Raw genomic sequence first — 23,428 nt, forward strand, 5'->3', positions numbered from 1 at the left:
AGCCAAACGGACCTTCTGGCAGCGTTCACTAATGCGGCAGATCTAGCAGCTAATTTGACTGATTCTGCGGAGGCATCGGCCAAAAACCCCACTGCCTTGAACAGTAGCGGAAAGGACTTCAACAGCTGTTGCCTGGAAGTGCCCGCTGAAATATGAGATTGTAACTGTGTAAGCCAACACTACGTTTCTGGCCACACAGGTAGCTGCTAGGGCAGGTTTAAGCCCAATGGAAGAGGCCTCCCAGGCCCTCTTAAGCAGCACGTCTCCCCTCTTATCCATGGGATCCCTGAGAGAACCCATATCATCGAAGGCCAAATCTGTCTTTTTAGAGACTTTAACCAAGGGAGCATCAAGTTTGGGAACTTTGTTCCAGGGATGCACCGCATCCGTCTCAAAAGGGAACCTCCTTTTAAGGCTACCTGAAAAAAACTGCCTCTTTTCCGGTTGTTCCCACTCCAGCAGAATAGCCTCAATCAGCGATTTATGGATGGGGAATACCGTCTTTCAGTACACTCGACCCCTGATACATCATGTCGTGTTTTGAAAGCTGGACTTCTTCTTCCCTGATCTCCAAAGTGTCATATATTGCCTTAAGGAGGTCACCCACATCATCCAAAGACAGCTTGTATCTTGATGATCTAATGGACTCTTCTACCCCTCTGACTCAGAAGTAGACTGTCCTAGAGGCTAACGACCTTGGTACTCTCTCCTTGTCCACCTCCTCCTCCTGACTTGGTTCAGACAAGGAGGGCATACTCACGGCCCTGGGTAAAGAGACAGAAGGACCCTGCATCCTATCCATCATGCTCTTGAATGATCGAAAAGTGGATGCCATTTCATCCTTCACGGATGTCAAAACTTTGTGGCAAGCTGCCACCGAGTCCTCTTTTACCAGGCTACTGACACAATCCGGGCAAAGCGGCTTCTCCCAACCGGTGCCTAACTTAGCCCCACACACAGCACATTTCCTTCTGTGCAAAGGTATCTGGGCTCTGTCCTGTTTGACCTAAAAACAAAGAAAAACAGGGTCCCATTAAAATACCACCCCTGACCACACCACTGTGCTTCTAGGGTCTGCCTAGGAAGTGCCCCCCTCACCAGCAGGTTCCCCACCCCGGGAGGGTACTAAGGTCAGAGTGACCCCTCCACCCCCCAGTGTAAGTCCTGGTCTGCCCTCACCAAGCTTACCTGAGAGGTGCTGGAGCCTGTCGAAACGGAGTCCACCAGCACAACTGCACCCCCCATTGTTCCAGTGTCTTACTCAGTCTCCCTGAGCCTTCACACCGCTCCAGACAGCCCTGTAGCCACACCGCTGCGCCCAAAGGACTGGAACAGGTGCCGCGACGCCCCGATGATGCAAATCCAGAAGTGCGTCTCTCCCACTTCCGGACGCCGGAACGCAAAACTCCGCCCACTCACGCCGTGCGTTCCTTACGAACGCACCGCTTACAGTACCCGAACGCCAGCCAGTGGATCCGAACGTCTCACCCGCCATCCGTCCGACCAGGTACGAGCGGTTAGCGCAATAGAGGGGAAAATTGCCGCCCATCGGGGTCCCGTTCTCTCTGAACGTTTTTAGTGGCAGCGGGGGCTGATGGCTACCCTCTCCACCCTCCTAACGGACCGAGGGGTGCTATGGGCCAGGTCCACCAGGTGCTTCCCCCAGGACAGCCCCTGAGAAGAAGGAGCTCCCCTACTAGTTCCGACGTGCTCCTTCCCATCCGGCAGGAAACACAAAAAAAAAAAAAAAACTGAGGAGGGCCTGGAGGACCACACCTTTTATTTGATTGGGTTGACGCGTTTCCTGTCCCGGAGGGAGGAGCCCTATATCTCAGAGGCTGTCCTGAGAGACGATATGAGAATAATAGGATTTTTAAAACTGCTTACCTATAAAAATTCTTTTCTTGGGAGTACATCATAGGACAAAGTCTCAAGTAATTACTTGGTGGGTTATAGGCCTACCTTCAGGTGTTGACACTGGTATAACCAATACAGGAAGTTGGCTCCCCTATATAACCCCTCCTCCTTCCAGGAGCACTCAGTTTTTGTAGCCAAGCAATTTAAGTAATTTACTCTCATCTCATAAAACAGAGGGGGTGGGAGCTCTGTGTCCTATGATGTACTCCAAGAAAAGGATTTTACAGGTAAGCTGTATGAAAAACCCTATTTTCTTTATCGTACATCATAGGACACAGAGTCTCTAGTAATTAATTGGTGGGATGTCCCATAGCAATGCTACTTGAGGTGAGGGAGACACAACCTGTAGAGTAACCCCCAGACCTGAGGACTTATACTGCTGCCTGCAGCACACTGCGCCCGAAGGAGATATCCTCATTCCATCTTACGTGCACTTGATAACATTTTGCAAATGTATGTACTGAAGGCCAAGTCGCGGCCTTGCAGATTTGAGACCTGGAGCTGCACTGCCCAAGAAGCACCAACTGCTGGTAGAGTGGGCCTTAACTTGAAAAGGGGGAATCTTTCCCTTTAAATCATAAGTTTGAATTACAACTTGCCAAATGCACTTAACGACAGTTGATTTTGACGCTGCCTGTCCCTTCTTAGGACCCTCTGGCAGAATAAATAAGACGTCAATCTTATGAATCGGAGCAGTTTTCTTAAATACATTTTCACTGCTCGCACTACATCAAGACAATATAGTGACCCTTCTTCCCTGGAACGAGGTCTTGGGAAAAACCCCTGGCAAGACAATATCTTCATTTAGATAAAAGCCTGAAACCACTTTTGGCAAAAAACCTGGACGAGGGTGTAACACCACTCTGTCCTCATGAATAATCAAATATGACTCCCTACAAGAAACAGCAGCCAATTCTGAAATCCTCCTTGCTGAGGATATAGCAAACAAAAATATCAGCTTCCTAGTCAGGACTAAGGGAACATGCTGCAACGGTTCGAATGGCTGTTTTTGTAACACTGACAAAACTAAATTTAAGTCCCAAGAGCTTAAGAGTGATTTAACTGGCGGATTAATCCGTGGCACTCCTTGCATGAAACCCTGGACTTAAGAATGCATAGCAAGCAGTCTTTGAAATAAAAAAAAATGATAAGGCTAAGACTTGGCCCTTAATAGTATTCAGGGCCAACTTCATCTCTACGCTTAAATTGTAGAAAGGTAAGAATTCTGCCTGATATATTTCTGAGGGTACCAACCCTTGGACTCACACCAGGAAACATAAGCTTTCCAGGCTCTATAATATATAGCTCTAGAAGCTGGCTTCCTAGCATTAATCAAAGTAGAGATAACTGACCCGGAAAGCCCACATTTATTCAGAATGTGGGTCTCAATAGCCAAGCCGTTAAATTTAGCATTCGTAAAGTAGGATGGAATATCGGCCCCTGAGATAGCAGGTCTGGCCTTAGTGGGAAGAGCCCGGGACTCTCCACTGCCATCCTCTCTGCGTACCATGACCTTCAGGGCCATGCTGGTGCTACTAGTATTACCGATTTTCTTTCCAGCTTGATCCTGCAAAGAACTTGAGGTAGCAACTGAATCAGGGAAAAGTGCATAGATCAGTAAAAACTGATCACACGAGGTCGCCAACACATCTGTTCCGTATGCAAGTGGGTCCCCTGTCCTGGATGCAAAGTTGACTAGCTTAGTGTTGAATCTGGACGCTAGAAGGTCTACGATCGGAGTCCTCCATCTTTGGCAAACAGCCTGAAACACCTTGGGGTGAAGAGACCATTCTCCTGGGAATAACTGCCGGCGACTTAGTCCACCTGCCAATTCTCTACTCCCGGAATGAAAACTGCTGCTAGGCATGGGACATTCTCTTCTGTCCAAGTTAGAAGCTGTTTCACCTCTCTCTGAGCCGAGACACTCTTGGTGACCCCTTGTGATTGATATATGCCACAGCCGTGGCATTGTCGAACTGGATCCTGGTAGGACAATTCTTTAACCTGGAGGTCCAGGTTTCTAGAGCCAGATACACTGCCCGAACTACTAGGATGTCAATGGGCAAGGCTCCTACTCCCCAGCCTGAAAAAGGCTGGCATCTGTCGTTACTACCTTCCAGATAATTGATCTGAAGGACTTTCCCTTCAGCAGGTTCCAAGATATTAAACGCCAACTGAGGCTTTGGGACACTCATGGGGACAGCCACATTGGCAAGTCCAAAGCTTGAATCGTTTTGTTCCAAGCAGACAGAATACTGCTTTCAGTTTCGAAAGGAATTGAGCATAGGGAACTGCTTCGAATGAAGCTACCATCTTCCCCAACAACCTCATGCAAAGGAGAATTAAAGGATTTCTCTTTGACCTGATCATCCTTACCAGCTCCTGTATGGAGCTGATCCTTGCAGGAGGCAAGAACACCCCTTTTCTGGGCTGTGTATGATCAAGCCAAGATACTCCAGCCTTGTTAGTGGCTTAAAAGAGGATTTCTTTAGGTTGAGAATCAAACCCAAACCTTCCAGGTAACTGCTTGTGATGGCTACACCTTGCTTCAAGCAAGCCACGGACTGGTCTATTAACAATAGATCGTCTAAGTAAGCCATGACAGTTATGCCCTGTGCCCTTAACCTAACTAGAGGTGAGGCTAATGCCTTAGTTAATACCCGAGATGCAGTAGCAAGCCCGAAGAGCAAGGCTATTAACTGAAAATGCTTCTCTTCTACTTAGAACCGCAGAAACCTCTGGCGAGGAGGAAATATATGGACAAGCAGCTATGCATCTCTGATGTCGATGGAAGCCAGAAGTTTTTCTCCTTACAGGATGGAAACGACGGACTTGATTGACTCCATGCAAATGGAGTGGATTTTCAGGAACCGATTTAGATTACGTAGATCTAGACTTGGTCTGATATCCCCATTTGGCTTTGGCCCCGTAATTAGGTTTGAGTAAAACCTCAAACCTTGCTCTTGTTTGGGAATCTGTCTGATCACCCCTTGAGCCAATAATCGGTCTAATGCTTGCAACAGGGATTGCCTTTTCCCTAGATCCTTGGGAACGTTTGATCTCAGAAAACGAGATGGTGGAAACTCTCAAAGCTCTAGCTTGTATCCTAGAGACAACGTGGAAAGAGTCCATTTGTCCTGAATCTCCCTTTGCCAGACTTCTGAGTATATCAGAAGTCTTCCCCCATCCTTGTGAGGGGAGATGCCTCTTCATAAGGAGGTCTTGTATTCTGCTTTGCAGACTTGTAGCCCCATGTCTTCCTTTATACCTGGTCTGATAGAGGCCAAACAGTTTAAAATGAAAGACGCTTATATTTTCTTTTGACTGGCAAAAGAGTACTATTTCCACTGGAAATTGAATGTATTTATCCAAACTATTGTCAAATAATCGTTCTCCCTTAAAGTGGAAACTAGTTAGAAGGTTCTTACAAGGCGTCTCAGCTGACCAACCTTTTAACCAAAGAGTCCTTTGCATATGTACAAGTACAAAACGCAAGGTGTGATGCCTGGTGAATAGAATCCTTCATAGCGTCTACCGCAAAGCATAATGCTTTAGGTAGCTCGGCCAGTTCCTGTGCTTGTTGTGCAGGGAGCTCATCTGAGAGCATCTGTGAACTGGTCCTTTAACCACTTAAGGACCGCCGCATGTAAATCTACATCAGCACAATAGCACAAGCATGTACCGGTACGTGCTTGCCTTCCAGCGGGTGGGGGGTCCGATTGGACCCCCTCTCTCTAAATACGGCGGTCCGTTTCGCTTCAGGAGCGATCCGGGATGAGGGGATGGCCATTGGTTTCTGCCCATCCCCTCGATCGCTCCTGGCGAATGAGAAGCTTCCCCTGCCTGTGTAGTGTAAACACAGGCAGGGAGGAAGTGATGTCACTCTCCTCGGGGTGGTCTTTTTAAACGGAACGGCGAGGAGAACACATAGTAAGTGAACCAATCACTACACTGACACATAGGCACACAAATCACCCCCCGATGGCCCCCCAACCCCCCCCCCCCTCCCAGTCACAGTGTCACTGATTGCAGTGATCATTTACTGATCACTGCATTTAGTGTCAGTTGTGACAGTAAAAAGTGTCAGGGCAGTTAGTGTTGGGTCCAGGGTAGCCCCCTATCCCCCCTAATAAAGGTTTAACCCCCTGATTGCCTCTAGAGTTAACCCTTTCACCCCCTTTTGCCAGTGTTACTAAGCGATCGTTGTTCTGATCGCTGCATTAGTGTCACTGGTGCCGCTAGGTAGCTAGTTATTTTTTTTGTTCACCGCCAGGATTTTACAGCGTTAGGTACCCCTATATACTACCCAATAAAAGGTTTTAACCCCGATTACCCCTAGAGTTAACCCTTTCACCAGCAATCACCGTATAAGTGTCACTGGTGACGCTGGTTAGCCAGTTATTTAGATTCCCCGTCAGGTTTTTATATAGCGTCAGGGACCCCCCATATACTACCTAATAAAGATTTTAACCCCTTGATTGCCCCTAGTTAACTCTTTCACCAGTGATCACCGTATAAGTGTTACGGGTGACTCTGGTTAGTTTGCTTTTTATAGCATCAGGGCACTCACCATTTATTACCCAATAAAGGTTTAACCCCCTGATCACCCAGCGGGTGATATCAATTAGGTTTTAGGGTCAGGGTCTGCGTCACCACAGGCAGTGCTAGGTTAGTGCCAGTACCGCTAACACCCATGCGCAAAGCATACACCTCCCGTAGTGGTATAGAATCTGAACACATCAATATCTGATCTATACTAGCGTCCCCAGCAGTTTAGGGTTCCAAAAAACGCATTATTAGCGGGATCAGCCAAGATACCTGCTAGCACCTGCATTTTGCCCCTCCGCCCAGCCCACCCAAGTGCAATATTGATCGATCGCTGTCACTTACAAAACACTAAACACATAACTGCAGCGTGCGCAGAGTCAGGCGATCGCTAACAGGTTTTTTTGGTAGCGTTTTAGATTTAAATCCTGAAGGTGCTGCTTGGTTTTCGGGGTCCTGTACGCGGCTAGGCTCCCAAAAAGTCCCCCACATGTGGTATTCCCGTACTCAGGAGAAGCAGCAGAATTTATTTTGGGGTGTAATTTCACTTATGCCCATAGCATGTGTGAGCAATATATCATTTAGTGACAACTTTGTGCAAAAAAAAAAGTTAGTAATATTCCTGAAACTTGTGGCAATATATAAAATATTTCATGGACTCAACATGCCTCAGTAAATATCTTGGGGTGTCTACTTTCCGAAATGGGGTCATTAGGGGGGGGGGTTGTGCTATTTTGGCATTTTATGGCCTTCGAAACTGTGATAGGTAGTGAGGAGTGAAATCAAAAATTTGCACCCTTAGAAATCCTGAAGGCAGTGATTGGTTTTCGGGGTGCCGTACGCGGCTAGACTCCTAAAAAGTCCCACATATGTGGTATCCCCATACTCAGGAGAAGCAGAATATATTTTGGGGTGCAATTCCACATATAACTATGGCATGTGTGAGCAATATATCATTTAGTGACAACTTTTTATAATTTTTTTTCAAAAAAAATATTCAATGGGCTCAACATGCCACTCAGCAATTTTCATGGGGTGTCTACTTTCCAAAATGGGGTCATTTGGGGGGGGGGGGGGGGGGGGTTGTACTGCCCTGCTATTTTAGCACCTCAAGAAATGAAATAGGCAGTCATAAATTAAAAGCTGTGTAAATTCCAGAAAACGTACTCTGGATTGTAGACGCTATAACCTTTGCGCAAACCAATAAATATACGCTTGACATTTTTTTCACTAAAGACATGTTGCTGAATACATTTTGGCCTAAATGTATGACTAAAATTTAGTTTATTCGATTTTTCTTATAACAAAATGTAGAAAATATATATATTTTTTTAATTTTCAGTCTTTTTCCTTTTAGATCGTAAAAAAGAAATATCGCAGAGGCAATCAAATACCATCAAAAGAAAGCTCTATTTGTGGGAAGAAAAGGACGCAAATTTTGTTGGGGTACAACATTCCATGACCGCGCAATTACCAGTTAAAGCAGTGCAGTGCGAAATTGTAAAAAGACCTCTGGTCCTTAGGCTGACAATTGGTCCGGGGCATGTCCGCAAATCCCACAAGATCTATAGTAAGAACCCACCTCTGCCACTGGGACCACACGTTCTGAGACAGAGCTGCACCAAGACACATCATAGGTAGTGCAAGTTACTACTTATAGAGGAGACATTTATAAGGCATATAAGATATATTGAAGGAAAAAGCAAAGCTGCTTCCCTTACCTTGTCCTCGCGGCAGGATACTGCCGATTTGACAGATCCAACTTTCACCCATCACGGCGGGCTGCGTTTAAACACGCTCAAAAACTGGGGCCCTTTTATAAGGGGTTCCGCTCCTTTGGGCCTTGTATAGAACCCCTCAGGACAGCTTTAGGAAATGTAGCAAGACCAAAAAGCGCCCTGGTTCAAAGGGTCCAGCTCTCAAAGAGAAGCATTACAGGCAAAACCTCGTTTTGCATCAAGGTCCAGGTACCATCCCATGGCCTCAGTGGCAAGGATGGATCTGATTGTGGAGGTTTCTTTAAATCCAGCATGGATCCCTCCTGGAGCTCCGCAGAGCACATCTTCACTCGTGACCAACACCTTAGACCAGGGGTTGACAAATTTGCTTGGAATCTAGGAGCCAGCTAAAAAAGTTAGGAGCCAGGTCCGTGACGGCGATCTGGACCTGTCCCTGGCCTGACATGGAGACGAGTGAGGGGAAGATAGCCCCAAGCCCCTCACCTGTCTCCAACTCTTAGAGGGACATTTTATTTTTTTTATTTTTTTTCAAATGACACATTTTTTTTAAATTGCATTTTAGTGTAAATATGAGATGTGAGGTCTCTCTGACCCCAGATCTCATATACAAGAGGACCTGTGATGCTTTTTTCTATTACAAGGTATTTTTACATTCCTTGTAATAGGAATAAAAAAGTGACAATTTTTTTTTTTTAAAGAAAAGTGAAAAAATAAAAATAAAAGTTTAAATAATAAAAAAATATATATATTTTAAACGCGCTCTGTCCCGCCAAGCTTGCATGCAGAAGCGAACGCATATATGAAAGCGGTGTTCAAACCACATGTGAGGTATCGATGCGATCAGTAGAGTGAGAGCAATAATTCTAGCCCCCGACCTCCTCTAACTTAAAAAGTGCAACCTGTAGAATTTTTTAAACTTCGCCTATGGAGATTTTAAAGGGTAAAAGTTAGTCGCCATTCCATGAGCGGGCGCAATTTTGAAGCATGACATGTTGGGTATCGATTTACTCGACGTAACATTATCTTTCACAATATAAAAAAAAAATTGGGCTAACTTTACTGTTGTCTTTTTTTTTTTTATTAAATACATTTTCCCCAAAAGTGTGCTTGTAAGTCCGCTGTGAAAATACAGTGTGACAGACAGTATTGCAACGACCACCATTTTATTCTCTAGGGTGTTAGAATAAAATATTATATATATATATATATATATATATATATATATATATATATATATATATATATATATATATATATATAATGTTTAGGGGTTCTGAGTAAAGGGAAGGAAGAAAGGCTGGCAAGGCAGGGGAATTAGCATTGCATCCATTAGCATTGCTGGTTGCAATTCCAACGGCCACCACAAGAGGGCGCCAGATTCAAGAAGGAACCCTAGGACTGTAGAAGGCCTCAAAGCCAGGGGCTCAATTACCGGCCGCCGCGGCCCGACGGGATCGCATCGGGGGGGTCCGCGGAGACATCATACCCCCAGCTGTGCTGCGCCAGGTCACTAATTCTAGTCACAAATGCGACCTGGCGCCCGGGTTTTGTCGAGCCCTGCCTTAGACACTGGCAAAAAAACTGAGTGCTCCTGGAAGGAGGAGGGGTTATATAGGGGAGTCAACTTCCTGTATTGGTTATACCAGTGTCAACACCTGAAGGTAGGCCTATAACCCACCAATTACTTCAGACTCTGTGTCCTATAATGTACTATAAAGAAAAGACAAGGGCACAGCCAGCCAGCGCAGTTCCCCCCCCCCAGGTGAGAGCACCCTCCCCCCCGGAGAGCCCCTGGACATGAGACACACACTGCTCAGCAGCCACATGCAGCATCCCCCACAGGAAGGGGGAGGGAAGATACGGACAGGGAGAGAAGAGAGGGAGGTGAGGGACCTCCCAGGGAATGCCCAGCTGCTCAGCCCCACCGAGGCAGGGAGAGCTTGCAGACATTCCATCACAGACCCACTCTCCAATCAGTACGGGGTGGCTGTTGGGCCGGCACACTGATGCAGACATCAGTAGCTCGGTAATATGTGTGTCCCAGATCGTTAACGCTCACCGACCACCTCTGGAGCTGAGGTACGTCATGGCCGACCCAGCGCTTAGCTCTGGTCTACACATGCTCGCTGGCCAGCCTGGGGAGACTACAAGGATAAAGGTATCCAGCCTGTCACGCAGCTGACTGTTGATAGCAGATCACAGGATTTTCAGTCTTGCGCAAAAAGCAAAGCATCTGCAGAAAAAACATGGACTGATGGGCCCGCAGGGTTCCTAGGTCCTTCTCTCCTTCACTAGGAAAAATAAAACTGAGGCTGCATGGCAGGCTGGGGGGTTGTTACCCAAGGGACTACTTTAAGAAAAAGTTGTGTTTTTCTTAAAGTAGTAAACCCGCAATTTTTTTTTTTTTTTTTTTTACCACCTGCAAAGCAAAAGGCATAATGAGCTAGTATGCACCGCATACTAGCTCATTATGAAATACTTACCTAGAACGAGGCCCCAACATCTGGCCCGATCCATGCCAAGGGAGCTGACATGTTCCCTCTGCATTTCTTCCGGGTATCGCAGCTCCGGCGCTGTGAGTGGCCGGAGCCGCGATATCGTCACTCCCGCGCATGCGCGCGGGAGATTTCATCCCGGTCGGCCACTGCCGGATTTTCAGCCGAGAATCCCCTTGTGCGCATGCGCCGCTGCAGTCAGCGGCGCATACCGAGGGGAATATCTCCTAAACCGAACAGGTTTAGGAGATATTTTTTTTTACCTACAGGTAAGCCTTGTTATAGGCTTTCCTGTAGGTAAAAGTTAAAAATTTGGGTATACAACCACTTTAACATGTTATGCCTTGTCCTCTCCTAAACGTGTCGCAACAACCCAATGCATAAGAGAGGAGCTGTGTCAGTCAGTGAACATAAGAGAAAAAAAAAGTGCTTCAATTTAGGCCAATATGTATTCTGCTGCACGTTAAAAAAAAAACAAAAAAAAAAACACACCAATAAGCGTATATTGATTTGTTTGCACAAGAGTTATAGCGTCAAACTATGGGACATTTTATGTAATATTTAATTTACTAGTAATGACGGCGATCAGCGACTTCTAGCGGGACTGCGACATTGTGGCAGACAAATCAGACACCAATTGAAACATTTTTGGGGGACCAGTGCTAAATATGCACTGTCGCTGTACTAATGACACTGGCAGGGAAAGGGTTAACATCAGGGGCGATCAAAGGCTTTAAATGTGTCCCTAGAGTGTTTAACTGTGTGGGGGATGCTTGTACTTTAAGACAGAGCTCCGTGTTCCTGTGTAGCAGAAACAAAGGATCTTTGTCTTCGCCACAGAACGACAAGCTGCCTTGTTTACATAGGCAGACCAGCGTTCTGTCCGCCTCGGAAATGATTGACGGTGCGGGTACCCAATTTCGGGCAGAGGCCGCCCTGCTGCAGTAAATGTTTGTGGGGCAGTCCAGAAGCAGATAAAGTAACGCAGTGCCTTATCATGAAGCGATGCAATGGCTGCATTTTTCTTTTCAGCATCTTTCAACTGAACTCAACTTAAGTAGTTACAAATATTTTTTGTTCACTTTACCACTTACCGACCGCTGTAACTATACGTCATTAGTTTGACAATACCAGGGTTATGGCTTCAGCTAGATGCCATAACCCCAGGTATCTTTTTTTTAGTTAGGCACTTTCCCATGCAAGTGATCCCAAAGGCGGATTTGCCACAACTTTCATTTTAGAAGTGAGTGCGCTGGTGGTTCCTGGGCTAACATTACCAATCAGTAGCTCCGAGAATCATTATGCATTGGCAGGGTTTTTTTTCCATAGAAAGAAGCAATTGTTAGATATCTATGCCCTTGGAGAACTGGAGCGACGTTGATGCCACTTCCGGTTCGAGCCATGTAAACACTTTTTTTTTCCCTTACAGCAAAATGTGGAAAGGGCTTTTTCTGATCAGGTCCACCGGTCTGTCCGATCAGGTCTGCCTGAAAAACTATCTATTCACACCTATGTTAGCCATCTATTTACTTAGCGTTAACATTTTCACATTATACAAAAAAAAAAAAAAAGGGGGGGGGCCCAACTTTACAGTTTAGTTTTTTTTTTTTTTAATTTGTGAAAGTGTCTTTTTCCCAAAAAAATGCGCTTGAAAGACCGCTGCACAATACAGTGTGACAAAATATTGCAATGACAGCCATTTTATTCTCTCGTTTCTCTGCTAAAAAAATATATAATATAATGTTTGAGGGTTTCAAGTAAAAGAGAAAAAAAATTATGGATTTTAACCACTTCAGCCCTGGAAGAATTAGCTGCTCAATGACCGGCCATTTTTTGCGATACGGCACTGCATCGATTTGACAATTGTGCGGTCGTGCGATGATGGTCGTGCGATGATTTACCCAAACAAAATTGACGTCCTATTTTTTCCTACAAATAGAGCTTTCTTTCGGTGGTATTTTTCTAACTGTAGTACAGGGCTCGACAAAACCCGGGCGCCAGGTCGCATTGGCGACTAGAAATAGCGACCTCGCGCCTGGGGCAGCACAGCTGGGGGTATCCTGTCTCTGTGGACCCCCCCAGCGTGATCGCGTCGGGCCGTTCCGCCGACGGCCGAAAATTTAGGCCGCGGCTTTGAGGCCTTCTGCGGTCCTATGATTCCTTATGGAATCTGGCGCCCTCTTGTGGTCGCAGTTGGTATGACAAACCAGCAATGTTAATGAAGTTTCCTCTGCCTGTTTTATATTACCTGCCTCTTCTTCCCTTTATTTGGAACCCCCTAAACATTATATATATTTTTTATTCTAACACCCTAGAGAATAAAATGGTGGTTGTTGCAATACTGTCTGTCACACCGTATTTGTGCAGCGGACTTACAAGCGCACTTTTGTTGGGAAAAATAATTTAGTTAATAAAAAAATAAGACAACAGTAAAGTTAGCCCAATTATTTTTTATATTGTGAAAGATAATGTTACGCCGAGTAAATTGATACCCAACATGTCACGCTTCAAAATTGCACCCGCTCATGGAATGGCGACAAACTTTTACCCTTTAAAATCTCCATAGGCGACGTTTAAAAAAATTCTACAGGTTGCACGTTTTGAGATACAGAGGAGATCTGGGGCTAGAATTAATGCTCTCGCTCTACCGATCACGGCGCTACCTCCTATGTGTGGTTCGAACACCGATTTTATATGCGGGCAGGACAGGGCGCGTTTAAAAATTATTATTTTTTTTTTTCTCCACTGTTCTTTTAGAAAAAATGTTGTGTCACTTTTATTCTTATTACAAGGAATGTAAAAATCCCTTGTAATAGAAAAAGCATGACAGGTCCTCTTAAATATGAGATCTGGGGTCAGAGAGACCTCGGATCTCATATTTACACTAAAATGCAATTGAAAAAAAAATTGTCATTTGAAAAAAATAAATAAAATGTCCCTCTAAGAGCTATGGGCAATGACTTGGAGACGGGGGGGTAGGGGGGGGGCGGCGGCGACGGCGCTGCTATCTTCCCCTCACTTGTCTCCATGTCAGGCCAGGGACAGGTCCGGATCGCCGTCACGGACCTGGCTCCTAACTTTTTAAGCTGGCTCCTAGATTCCAAGCAAATTTGTCAACCCCTGCTGTAGTATGTATTTTTTTGCGCTATTAACAAAAAAGTGGCAATTTAGAAAAACACAATATTGTGTACTTTTTGCTGTAAAAGCTTTTTTTTTTTTTTAAGCAAATTTTTTTCCTCAGTTTAGGCCATGTATTCTACATATTGATAAAAAAAAAAAAAACATATTGGTTTGCGCAAAAGTTATAGAGTACAAAAAAGGGATACACTTACGGCATTTTTATTATTTACTAGCAATGGCGGCGATCTGCGATTTTTATCGAGACTGACATTATGGCAGAAACTTGACACATTTTTGGGTCGATTGACAATTATACAGAGATCGGTGCTATAAAAATGCACAAATTACTGTAAAAATGTCACTGGCAGGAAAGGGGTTAACACTTGGAGGTGATGAAGGGGTTAACTGTTCTAACTTTAGGGTCTGGGACTGACTATAGGAGATGAGAGATCATAGTTCCCAGCTCAAGAACTCACGATCTCTCTCTCTCGCTCAATGCTGAGATGTGCTAGTTTACACACGTCTGTTCTGGCTCTCGTGCCCACAATCGCTTGTGGCCGGCGGTCATTGCGATCGCCAGTCACGAGCATCAGCACCCCCGCTGTGCAGCGGGGGCACGTGCCTGCTATTCTGCTTAAAGGGACCAACATATAGCTACGACGGTTTGCGGGATCGTGCCAACCTGCCGCAGTATGACAGTGGCTGGTCAGCAAGTGGTTAACTTGTAAGCAACAAATGTCAGAAATGGGGTTACGCATGAATGGGTTTAGGGAAAAGGAGAGATTTGGGGTTCTTTTAGACCCCAGATCTCTCCATAAATAGGACTTGTCATGTTGTATTGTTATCACAAGGGATGTTTACATTACAAAAATGTAAGTGCCTTGTCCCCAAGCGAACACATAAGTCATACCCACATACGTAAACGGTGTTTGTAACACTCATGTAAGGCATCATTGCAAATGTCTGAGTAAGCAATAATGCTAGTACTAGACCTCTTCCAACGCTAAACTCATAATCGGCAGAATTTTCTATGGAAATGTTTTTTCTATTTGTTTTTTAAATACAGAAGTTAGTCGCCATTCCACGACTGTGCGCAATTTTTAACGACAGGTTAGATATCCATTTACTCGGTGTAACATTTTACACATACAAAAAAAAAAGAGAGGTTTTGTTTAACCACTTCAGCCCCGGAAGATTTGGCTGCTCAATGATCAGGCCTTTTTGCGATTCAACACTGCAATCACAACAATCCCTTTAAAGTGGTTGTAAACCCTTACAAACCACTTTAACCTACAGGTAAGCCTAGATTAAGCTTACCTGTAGGTCCAAGAAATATCTCCTAAACCTATACAGTTTAGGAGATATTTACAAAAAGACAGCCAGCACTGTCTACGGCGCACTGGGCAGGCCGCAGATCACGGCGATATGGCGCTCGTGACTGCTCCCGTGCGCATGCGTGGGAGTGACGTCATCGCAGCTCTGGCGAATCACAGAGCCGGAGCAGCGAGACCCGGAAGTCACTCCGGGATACATGGCAGCAGCAAAAATGAAGATGGAGGACCGCTTCGTTGTCAGGCAAGTTATTCATAATGAGCTAGTATGCTATGCATACTAGTTCATTATGCCTTTGCCTTGCAGGTTGCATTTTTTTTTAGTTAAAAGTTTAATGTGTCTTTACTTCCTCTTTAACTGACAATTGTGCGGTCGTGCGACGTTGTACCCAAACAAAATTGATGTCCTTTTTTCCCCCCAAATAGAGCTTTCTTTTGGTGGAATTTGATCATCTCTGTGGTTTATTTTTGTGCTAAAAGCAAAAAAAGCGACCATTTTGAAAAAAGAAAAAAAAAACACATTTTGTACTTTTTGCTATAATAGCTTTTTTTTTTATTTATTTTTTTAAATGGGGTTCATTTTTTGCCTCAGTTTTTAGACCCATATACATTCTACAAATTGTTGGTAGGTAATATAAAAAAAATAAAAAAATAAAAATTACAAATACAAAAATCGCAATAAGCGTTTATTGATTTGTAGATGCTATAACTTTTGTGCAAATCAAATAGGGGAAAGGCTTATGGCATTTTTTATTATTATTTATATCAGCGATTTTAAATCGGCACTACAACATTATGGCGGACAGATGGGGCACATTAGACATTTTTGGGAGTATTGCCATTTATACAGCGATCAGTGCTATAAAAAATGCACCGATTACTGTTTAAATGTCACTGGCAGGGAAGGGGTTAACAGTAGTGGCAATCAAGGGGTTAACAATGTTACCTAGGAAGTGATTCTAACTGTAGGGAAATAGGACTGACTGGGTGAGAGGGAACCTTTGTTCATACTTAATATGAACAACAAATCGCTCTACTCACCCCTGACAGCAGAGATCTGTTTACATTGACAGATCTCCGTGTGGAGCAATCGCAGGTGCCAGACGGTCATCGCAAACCGCCGGGCAGACGCATCAGATCAGGAATGGGGGCCGCGGGCAAGTCCCCTAGTGGTCAAAAGGCGAGCTTACGTATAGCTATGGTTCGCCCAGGGGAGCCAACCTGCCACAGTTTAACTATGGTGGCTGGTAGGGAAGGGGTTAAGTGTATTTTTTAATGAAAAAAAAAAAATGTATGTTTAAAAAAACCGCTGTGCAAAAAGTGACAATTTTTTTAACCACCATTTTATTCTCTAGGGTCTCTGCAAGAAGAATAGACCGCAGTGATAGAGGAAGAAGAGACAAAAAAAATATATATATATTTTTTTTAATCTCAGGAAGGTCCATGGAGGGTAAACGGAGACATTTCAGGCGCTGATAATACAAACATCCTTTTATGTGAAAAGGTGATTTTATCACCTGTGTCTATTGGTTTAGTTTTGTAATGCATAAAAACACCATAGAAATACATGTAGAGGAACTTATTAGTACTTTGAGCTTCCTATTTTTTTTATTTATTAAAGCGGGAGTCCGCAGCTGCTGACTTTTAAAATAGTGACACTTACCCGCCCACGATGTCGGCACCCGAAGCCGATCTCTCGATCGTCTCTCGGGTGCTGCCGCCGCCATCTTAGGTATGGGAATCAGGAAGTGGAGCCTTTCGGCTTCATTTCCCGGTTCCCTACTGCGCATGCGCGACTCGCGCTGCGCAATAAGGATGGTCCCCGCTGTCTCTGGGATCTGTGTTTCCCAGCAGGCAGCGGGGGACTTTCGGAAAGGGGCGTAGATTCTGAGGAAAGGGGCGTACCTTCTGGAGAATCTATGCCGGAAGTGGGTGCAGATACCTGTACTGTACAGGTACCTGCTCCCCCCTCCCCCCTGAAAGGTGCCAATTGTGGCGCCAGAGGGGGGGGATTCCAATGAGCGGAAGGTCCACTTTAGGGTGGACCTCCGCTTTAATCATTTTTTTATTCCGTACGTTTTGACTTCAACTTTTTTTCTTTCTATTTATACTTTTTAAAATGTTAAGCTTTTTAACACTTTTTTTTAACACTGACATCAATGAAAGGATGCTTAAAATCCTTAAAATCTTCCGCTACCAAAAGTTTCAGCTCCTTGATACTTTCACCTAGACGCCAAACTTACTTTAAAATGTTCAGCTATCTGGCTCTCTCTTTTCAGTTTGATATCTTATACAGTTTTTGTGAAAAAGCTGAAGTTTAGCGATCATTTCAGAAAAATGCATTAAATTTAGGGCATCCAGGCTTTTGTCTGTTTTGTTTCCATGGTTACAAAAGCTTCTTATACACAGTGATGGGCGGTGGGGGGGGGGGGGAGCACAGACGCACCATGTACCGATTTATAATAGAGAAATATGATAGTATGACAGTTTTGAGGGAGCAGTTGTTTCAACTTGACCCTCCCTTCTAGTTTGTAAGCTCTAAGGAGCAGGGCCCTCTGATCCCTCCTGTATTGATTTGTATTTTAAGTGTACTGTCTGCCCTCATATTGTAAAGCGCTGCGCAAACTGTTGTCGCTATATAAATCCTGTGTAATAATAAGCATTCCCACGCATTTTCTCCAGGAAATGCATTTTCTAGTTAAAGTGGTTTTATACTCTTTTTTTTACTTTTACCTACAGGAAAGCCTATAAGGCTACATGTAGGTAAAAAAAGATATCTCCTAAACCTGTATGGTTTAGGAGATATTCCCCTCGGTATGCGCCGCTGACTGCAGCGGCGCATGCGCACAAGGGGATTCTCGGCTGAAAATCCGGCAGTGGCCGACCGGCCGGGATCAAATCTCCCGCGCGGGAGTGACGATATCGTGGCTCCGGCCACTCAGAGCGCCGGAGCCGCGATACCCGGAAGAAACGCAGAGGGAACATGTCAGCTCCCTTGGCGTGGATCGGGCCAGATGTCGGGGCCTCGTTCTAAGGTAAGTATTTCATAATGAGCTAGTATGCGATGCATACTAGCTCATTATGCCTTTTGCTTTGCAGGTGGTAAAAAAATTTTTTTAGAAAAAAATAAAAATTAAAAAAAATTAACGGGTTTACTACCGCTTTAACCACTTGCTAACTGCAGCTTTTTCCTGACATCTTGCTGCTTAGAAGTTAAAAGTCTATAAACAAGCCTTTTTTTTTCTTGACAATTACTTGGAAGCCACACACACACACACACACACACCATTATATAATTATTTTCTCTTAGGTGTGGTAGACAGCACATGATATATGTCCTAGTGCTAGCAATCCAGCCTTCACAAAGGCCATATATAAAGAAAAAGTCCAGGGATTGCTGCACTTAAAAAATATTGTAAAGTTTTCATAGTTAATTACCTATCAGTCATGTCATTCCCAACAACATGAAATGTATTATAAGGCTTGATTGCTAGGATGTATACTGTGTGCTATCTTAAAAAAAAAAAAAAATTATATATATATATATATATACACACACACACACACACATATATATATACATACACATATATACATACACACATATACACACACATTTCTCAGGCGTTAAGACACCTGAGAAACAAAAATGTTTGGGTGTTCCACGTAATTGTCTAGCAAAAAAAAGTCGAACTTTTTTTTTTGTACAAGTTTGGTTTTAGGTCCAAACTCGCTCAAAGTGCCAATAAGTTCCGCTACTTGTATTTTATACGTTACAAAACGAATAGAAAACAGGTGATAATACAAACATCCATTTATGTGAAAGTGTCTCCCCCCTCCCCATGGACCTCGCTGATAAAACGTGGTATAGGAGGAGGCGGACAAGGCCTGTGCTCACCGCACAGAACCGTTATCCATGGAACTCCGTGCAATGTGACGGAACGGCCAGACAGGCGGCAGCCAAAGTTCTGGAACTCGGCACAACCCCCAACCGACATTACCGGCCCAGAACAACCCCGAAATATCACCCCATAACCATGCGCCCGGGGCTCACCGTAATGTAACTCCCATTAGGAATTGTAAATAACATAACATAACATAGTTACAAAACAAACACATAGTCGGGCGTTCCGCACTCACCTGTCATACGTCTTCTCCTCACAGACACCGCCAGGGACTGACCGCCTCACACGAAGAACAGCCAGCTGCGCGTGTACAGGGCGGGGCAACTGACTCCGGCCCTCTAAAGTAGACTTGGATGGAAGGGTGGCACCCACGGCCCTTACCCAATCACGGCTTTGCACTTTCCCGCCTTGGGGGGTTGCTATGGTCAGGTTGTTGGATTTCTGCCTGGCAGGGTAGATAATAAATCACGTGGCTGACATGGAAGTATGACTGAGGAGTGACATACTTTGTGGGATTTTATTTTTAGTTCTTTACCTCAAAAAATACATTTTGGAGAGGAAATTTATGATTTTGCCTTTCAGGAGATGATAATTTGTAGCTTGAAGGCCTAAGGCTGGGTTCACATTAATGCGAATGCGACTGGCTTTCATTGGAGCAGGTTCACACACGTCCAGGGCGGGCGCGGTGCAGTTTTGAAAAGGGCCCTGTGTGTTTTTGGGTCCAGTTCAGGGGCGAATTCAGGGAAACATTTGCTCCTGAACCGGTAAATAGAACATTTGCACCAGACTCTGGACTGCAAACTGCAGCCGGACCTCGGGGGCCTCTGCGAATCCAGCCTAAGACCCCATACACACTAGTGCAAACTGAAGCAATGCCTGTGTAATCTTGAGGTCTATTGACCTCAAGTCGCATAAAAGTCAGACCAAAGTAGTGCAGGAACTGTTTTAACTGCTTGCCGACCAACCGCCATCATTATATGGCAGCAGGTCAGCACGATCCTGCGAGCCGTCGTAGCTATACGTCGGCTCCTTTAAGCGGGATAGCAGGCACACGCGCCCGCTGCACTCGGAGGGGTGTTGATGGTCGTGATGACCTGAGAGCAGGAGTGATCGCGGGCACGAGAGGCAGAACAAGGACGTGTGTGTGTAAACACACAAATTTCTGTTCCGCGAGGAGAGACAGAGCGTGAATTCCTAATAGCTAGAAACCACGATCCATCAATGCCTCTAGGTCAGTCCCCTCCCCCTACAGTTAAAAACACACAGGGAACACACTTAACCCAATGATCTCCCCTAGTGTTAACCCCTTCCCTGCCTGTGCCATTTTTACAGTAATCAGCACATTTTTATAGCCAATGGTCCCAAAAATGTGTCAGAAGTGTCCAATTTGTCTGCCATAATGTCGCAGTCCCAATAAAAATCACTGATCACCATTACTACCGTAGTAAAAAATAATAAAAATGCCATAAATCTTTCCACTATTTTGAAGATGCTATAACGTTTGAGCAAACCGATCAATATACGCTTATTGCAATTTTTTTTACCAAAAATATGTAGAGGACTACGCATCAGCCAAAACTGAGGAAAAAATGGGGATATTTATTATAGCAAAAATAATAAAATATTGTTTTTTTTTTCAAAATTGTCACTCTTTTTTGTTTATAGCGCAAAAAATAAAAAACGCAGAGATGATCAAATATCACCAAAAGAAAGTTCTATTTGTGGGGAAAAAAGGGCATCAATTGTTTGGGTTTAGCATTGCACGACCGCATAATTGTCAGTTAAAGTGACGCAGTGCCAAATCGCAAAAAATGGCTTGGTCATAAAGCAGCCAAATCTTCCAGGGCTGAAGTAAAGTCACACAGATATGAAACGGTACGCATTGGAAATCATGGGGTACAACTTGTCATGCGACTTTGCAGTGCCAAGTTGCAGGACAAGTTGCACAAATGTGAAAGGGGGCTAAAGGCCGCTTTGCACCTGGTGCTTTTGTAGCTGAGCATGATAACATTACAAACATAGCAATCCCCTTGCTTTCTATGGCCTTTCTTCACATATGAACCCCGGATTCTGCTAGAATGCGGTGCGGGAAACACACAAACCATGCATGTTTCCCGCATCATGTTCAAAATGCACTGCCCTTGAGATCTGCAGCAGGTATCATTATTAAGTTAATGACACCCCAAATGCAGTGCGTTTGCCTGGCTGTTTTCACATGGTACAAAAGTATCATACAATCTGGTTGCAGTGCGTTTCCAAAAGTAGAGCATGCACTACTTTGGTGCGATTTGAGCCCACTCAGAATGAATGGTCTCAAATCACTTTGCACAGAATTGCACAGGAACATGCAGCGCATTCCTAGCCAATTGATAGTGTGAACCTGCCCTGCAAGTTCTTGAAAAATACTTGAGCTATAAATCTGACTTAGCCCCCTTTCACACTTGTACGACTTGTCCCATGATTTTGGACTGCAAAATCGCATGACAAGTCATGCGATTCATACCATTCATATTGGCGTGAATTTAAGTCGTGCCGACTTCAAAGTAGTTCCTGCACTACTTTTTTTCTGAAGTCGGATCAAAGTCGGATACCGTATTAACTGATCTGACTTTGGCATGCGACTTGTGCATAAAGGGGAACTCCATGGCAATTTTTTTTTTAAGAAAAAAACCAGCATGGGTTCCCCCCAAAATCAAACCAGACCCTTATTCGAGCACCAGCCTGGCCAGTCAGGACGAGCGAGTGCGCCCCCTCCTGAGCCGTACCAGGCCACATGCCCTCAACATGGGGAGTGGGTGCTTTGAAGCAAGGGGCCCTGCCCCCCACCCCAAGGCACCTTGCCCCCATGTTGATGAGGACAGTGGCCCCTTCCCGACAACCCTGGCCTTTGGTTGTCGGGGTCTGTGGGGGGGCTTATCAGAAGCTCGAACCTCCTTTAATAAGGGGGCCCCCAGATCCCAGCCCCCCACCCTATGTGAATGAGTATGAGGTACATCGTACCCCTACCCATTCACCTGGGGGAAAGAAAGTGTCAATAAAAAAAACACACTACACAGGTTTTTAAAGTAATTTACTAAGCAGTTCTGGGGGTCTTTTCCGACTTCTCTGCTCTCTTCTCCCGCTCTCCGATGTCTAGATTAAGACTTACCTATAGGTCCAAGAAATATCTCCTAAACCGTATTTGCCGAAAAACAGGTACCGCTGTCTACGGCGCATGCGCCATAGACAGCGGTGCGCAGGCGCACTGAGCACGGCACCGCCAACGTCGAAGATGGCGCGCATGGCGGCTCCCGTGCACATGCGCGGGAGTGACGTAATCGCGGCGGTGGAGCAGCGAGACCCACTGAGTAGATGGATGCGCCAGACTACAGGCGACAGCGGTGACTTCGCTGGCACCTGTGTCAGGTAAGTGACACATAATGGACTACTATGCGATGCATAGTAATCCATTATGCTTTGCCTTTGCAGGGAATGAAAGAGGAAGTAAACTCATCAGGGTTTACTTCCTCTTTAATAAAATTAGCGTCCCTGCTCATTCAAGTCGTACTTCAAGTCCTGGGGCAAAGTCGGATCCACAGTCGTATGACTGTCTTGTCAAAATCGCGGCCGCTAAATCACGCAACTTTAGAGTAGCATAAGTGTGAAAGACGCCCAAGGCTGGGTTCACATATAATCAATATGGATGCATTTTGCACTGCATCCAATTCGCATAGTTTCACAGTTTGTAAGGTTGAATAAAGACACTAGTCCATCCAGTTCAACCTGAGTGAGTGTCTACCCCTATCCCTGTACATTGCACACTCACATTGGTCTCTACCCTCAAGGAGCTCACAATCCAAGATCCCCATTCATATACTAGGGCCAATTTTGGACAGAAGCCAATTAACCCACCTGCATGTCTTTGGAGTGTGGGAGGAAACCAGAGTACCAAGAGGAAACCCACGCAGGCACAGGGAGAACATGCAAACTCCAGGCAGGTAGTGTCGTGGTTGGGATTTAAACCAGTGACTCTTTTTACTGCTAGTTGAGAGTGCTAACCGCTACACCACTGTGCCGCCGCATAATGTGAGTGTGACCGGCTTTCAATGGAGCTTGTTCACATATGTCCAGGGTGGCTGCGGTGTGAATTCAAACAAGGTCCTGTGTGTTTTTGGGTCCAATTCAGATGAAAATTCGAGGAAATTTTGCACCTGAACTGGTGAACACAAATGCACAGGACACCAAAATGCAGCCGGACCTGTGAACCCAGCCTTAGGCCTCATACACACAAACCCCAAGATCTGCACACCCTGAATAGGTTGTATATATTGTGGGAGCTGCCAGGTGCTGATTGCAGGCCGCCCATGTGAATCTACAGGGACACAGCTGTGCATCCT

The 23,428-nt window shown here is 45.0% G+C and overlaps 1 protein-coding gene across 4 annotated transcripts in view; it reads right to left on the reverse strand.

The window, feature by feature from the left end:
• The window catches only part of DDX4 (DEAD-box helicase 4), a 329,051-nt gene extending 309,655 nt beyond the window's left edge, over window positions 1-19,396 (reverse strand). For all 4 annotated transcript variants that reach the window (XM_077462713.1, XM_077462714.1, XM_077462716.1 and 1 more), the window contains exon 1: window positions 19,288-19,396. The gene's annotated coding sequence lies outside the window, so the exon portion shown is untranslated. The remainder of the gene's footprint in view (window positions 1-19,287) is intronic.
• Between the last annotated feature and the right edge of the window lie 4,032 nt (window positions 19,397-23,428).

Source organism: Lithobates pipiens, unplaced genomic scaffold, assembly GCF_037356315.1.
Source record: "Lithobates pipiens isolate NorthernLeopardFrog02 unplaced genomic scaffold, aLitPip1_a1.2 Scaffold_3, whole genome shotgun sequence".
NCBI lineage: Eukaryota > Metazoa > Chordata > Amphibia > Anura > Ranidae > Lithobates > Lithobates pipiens.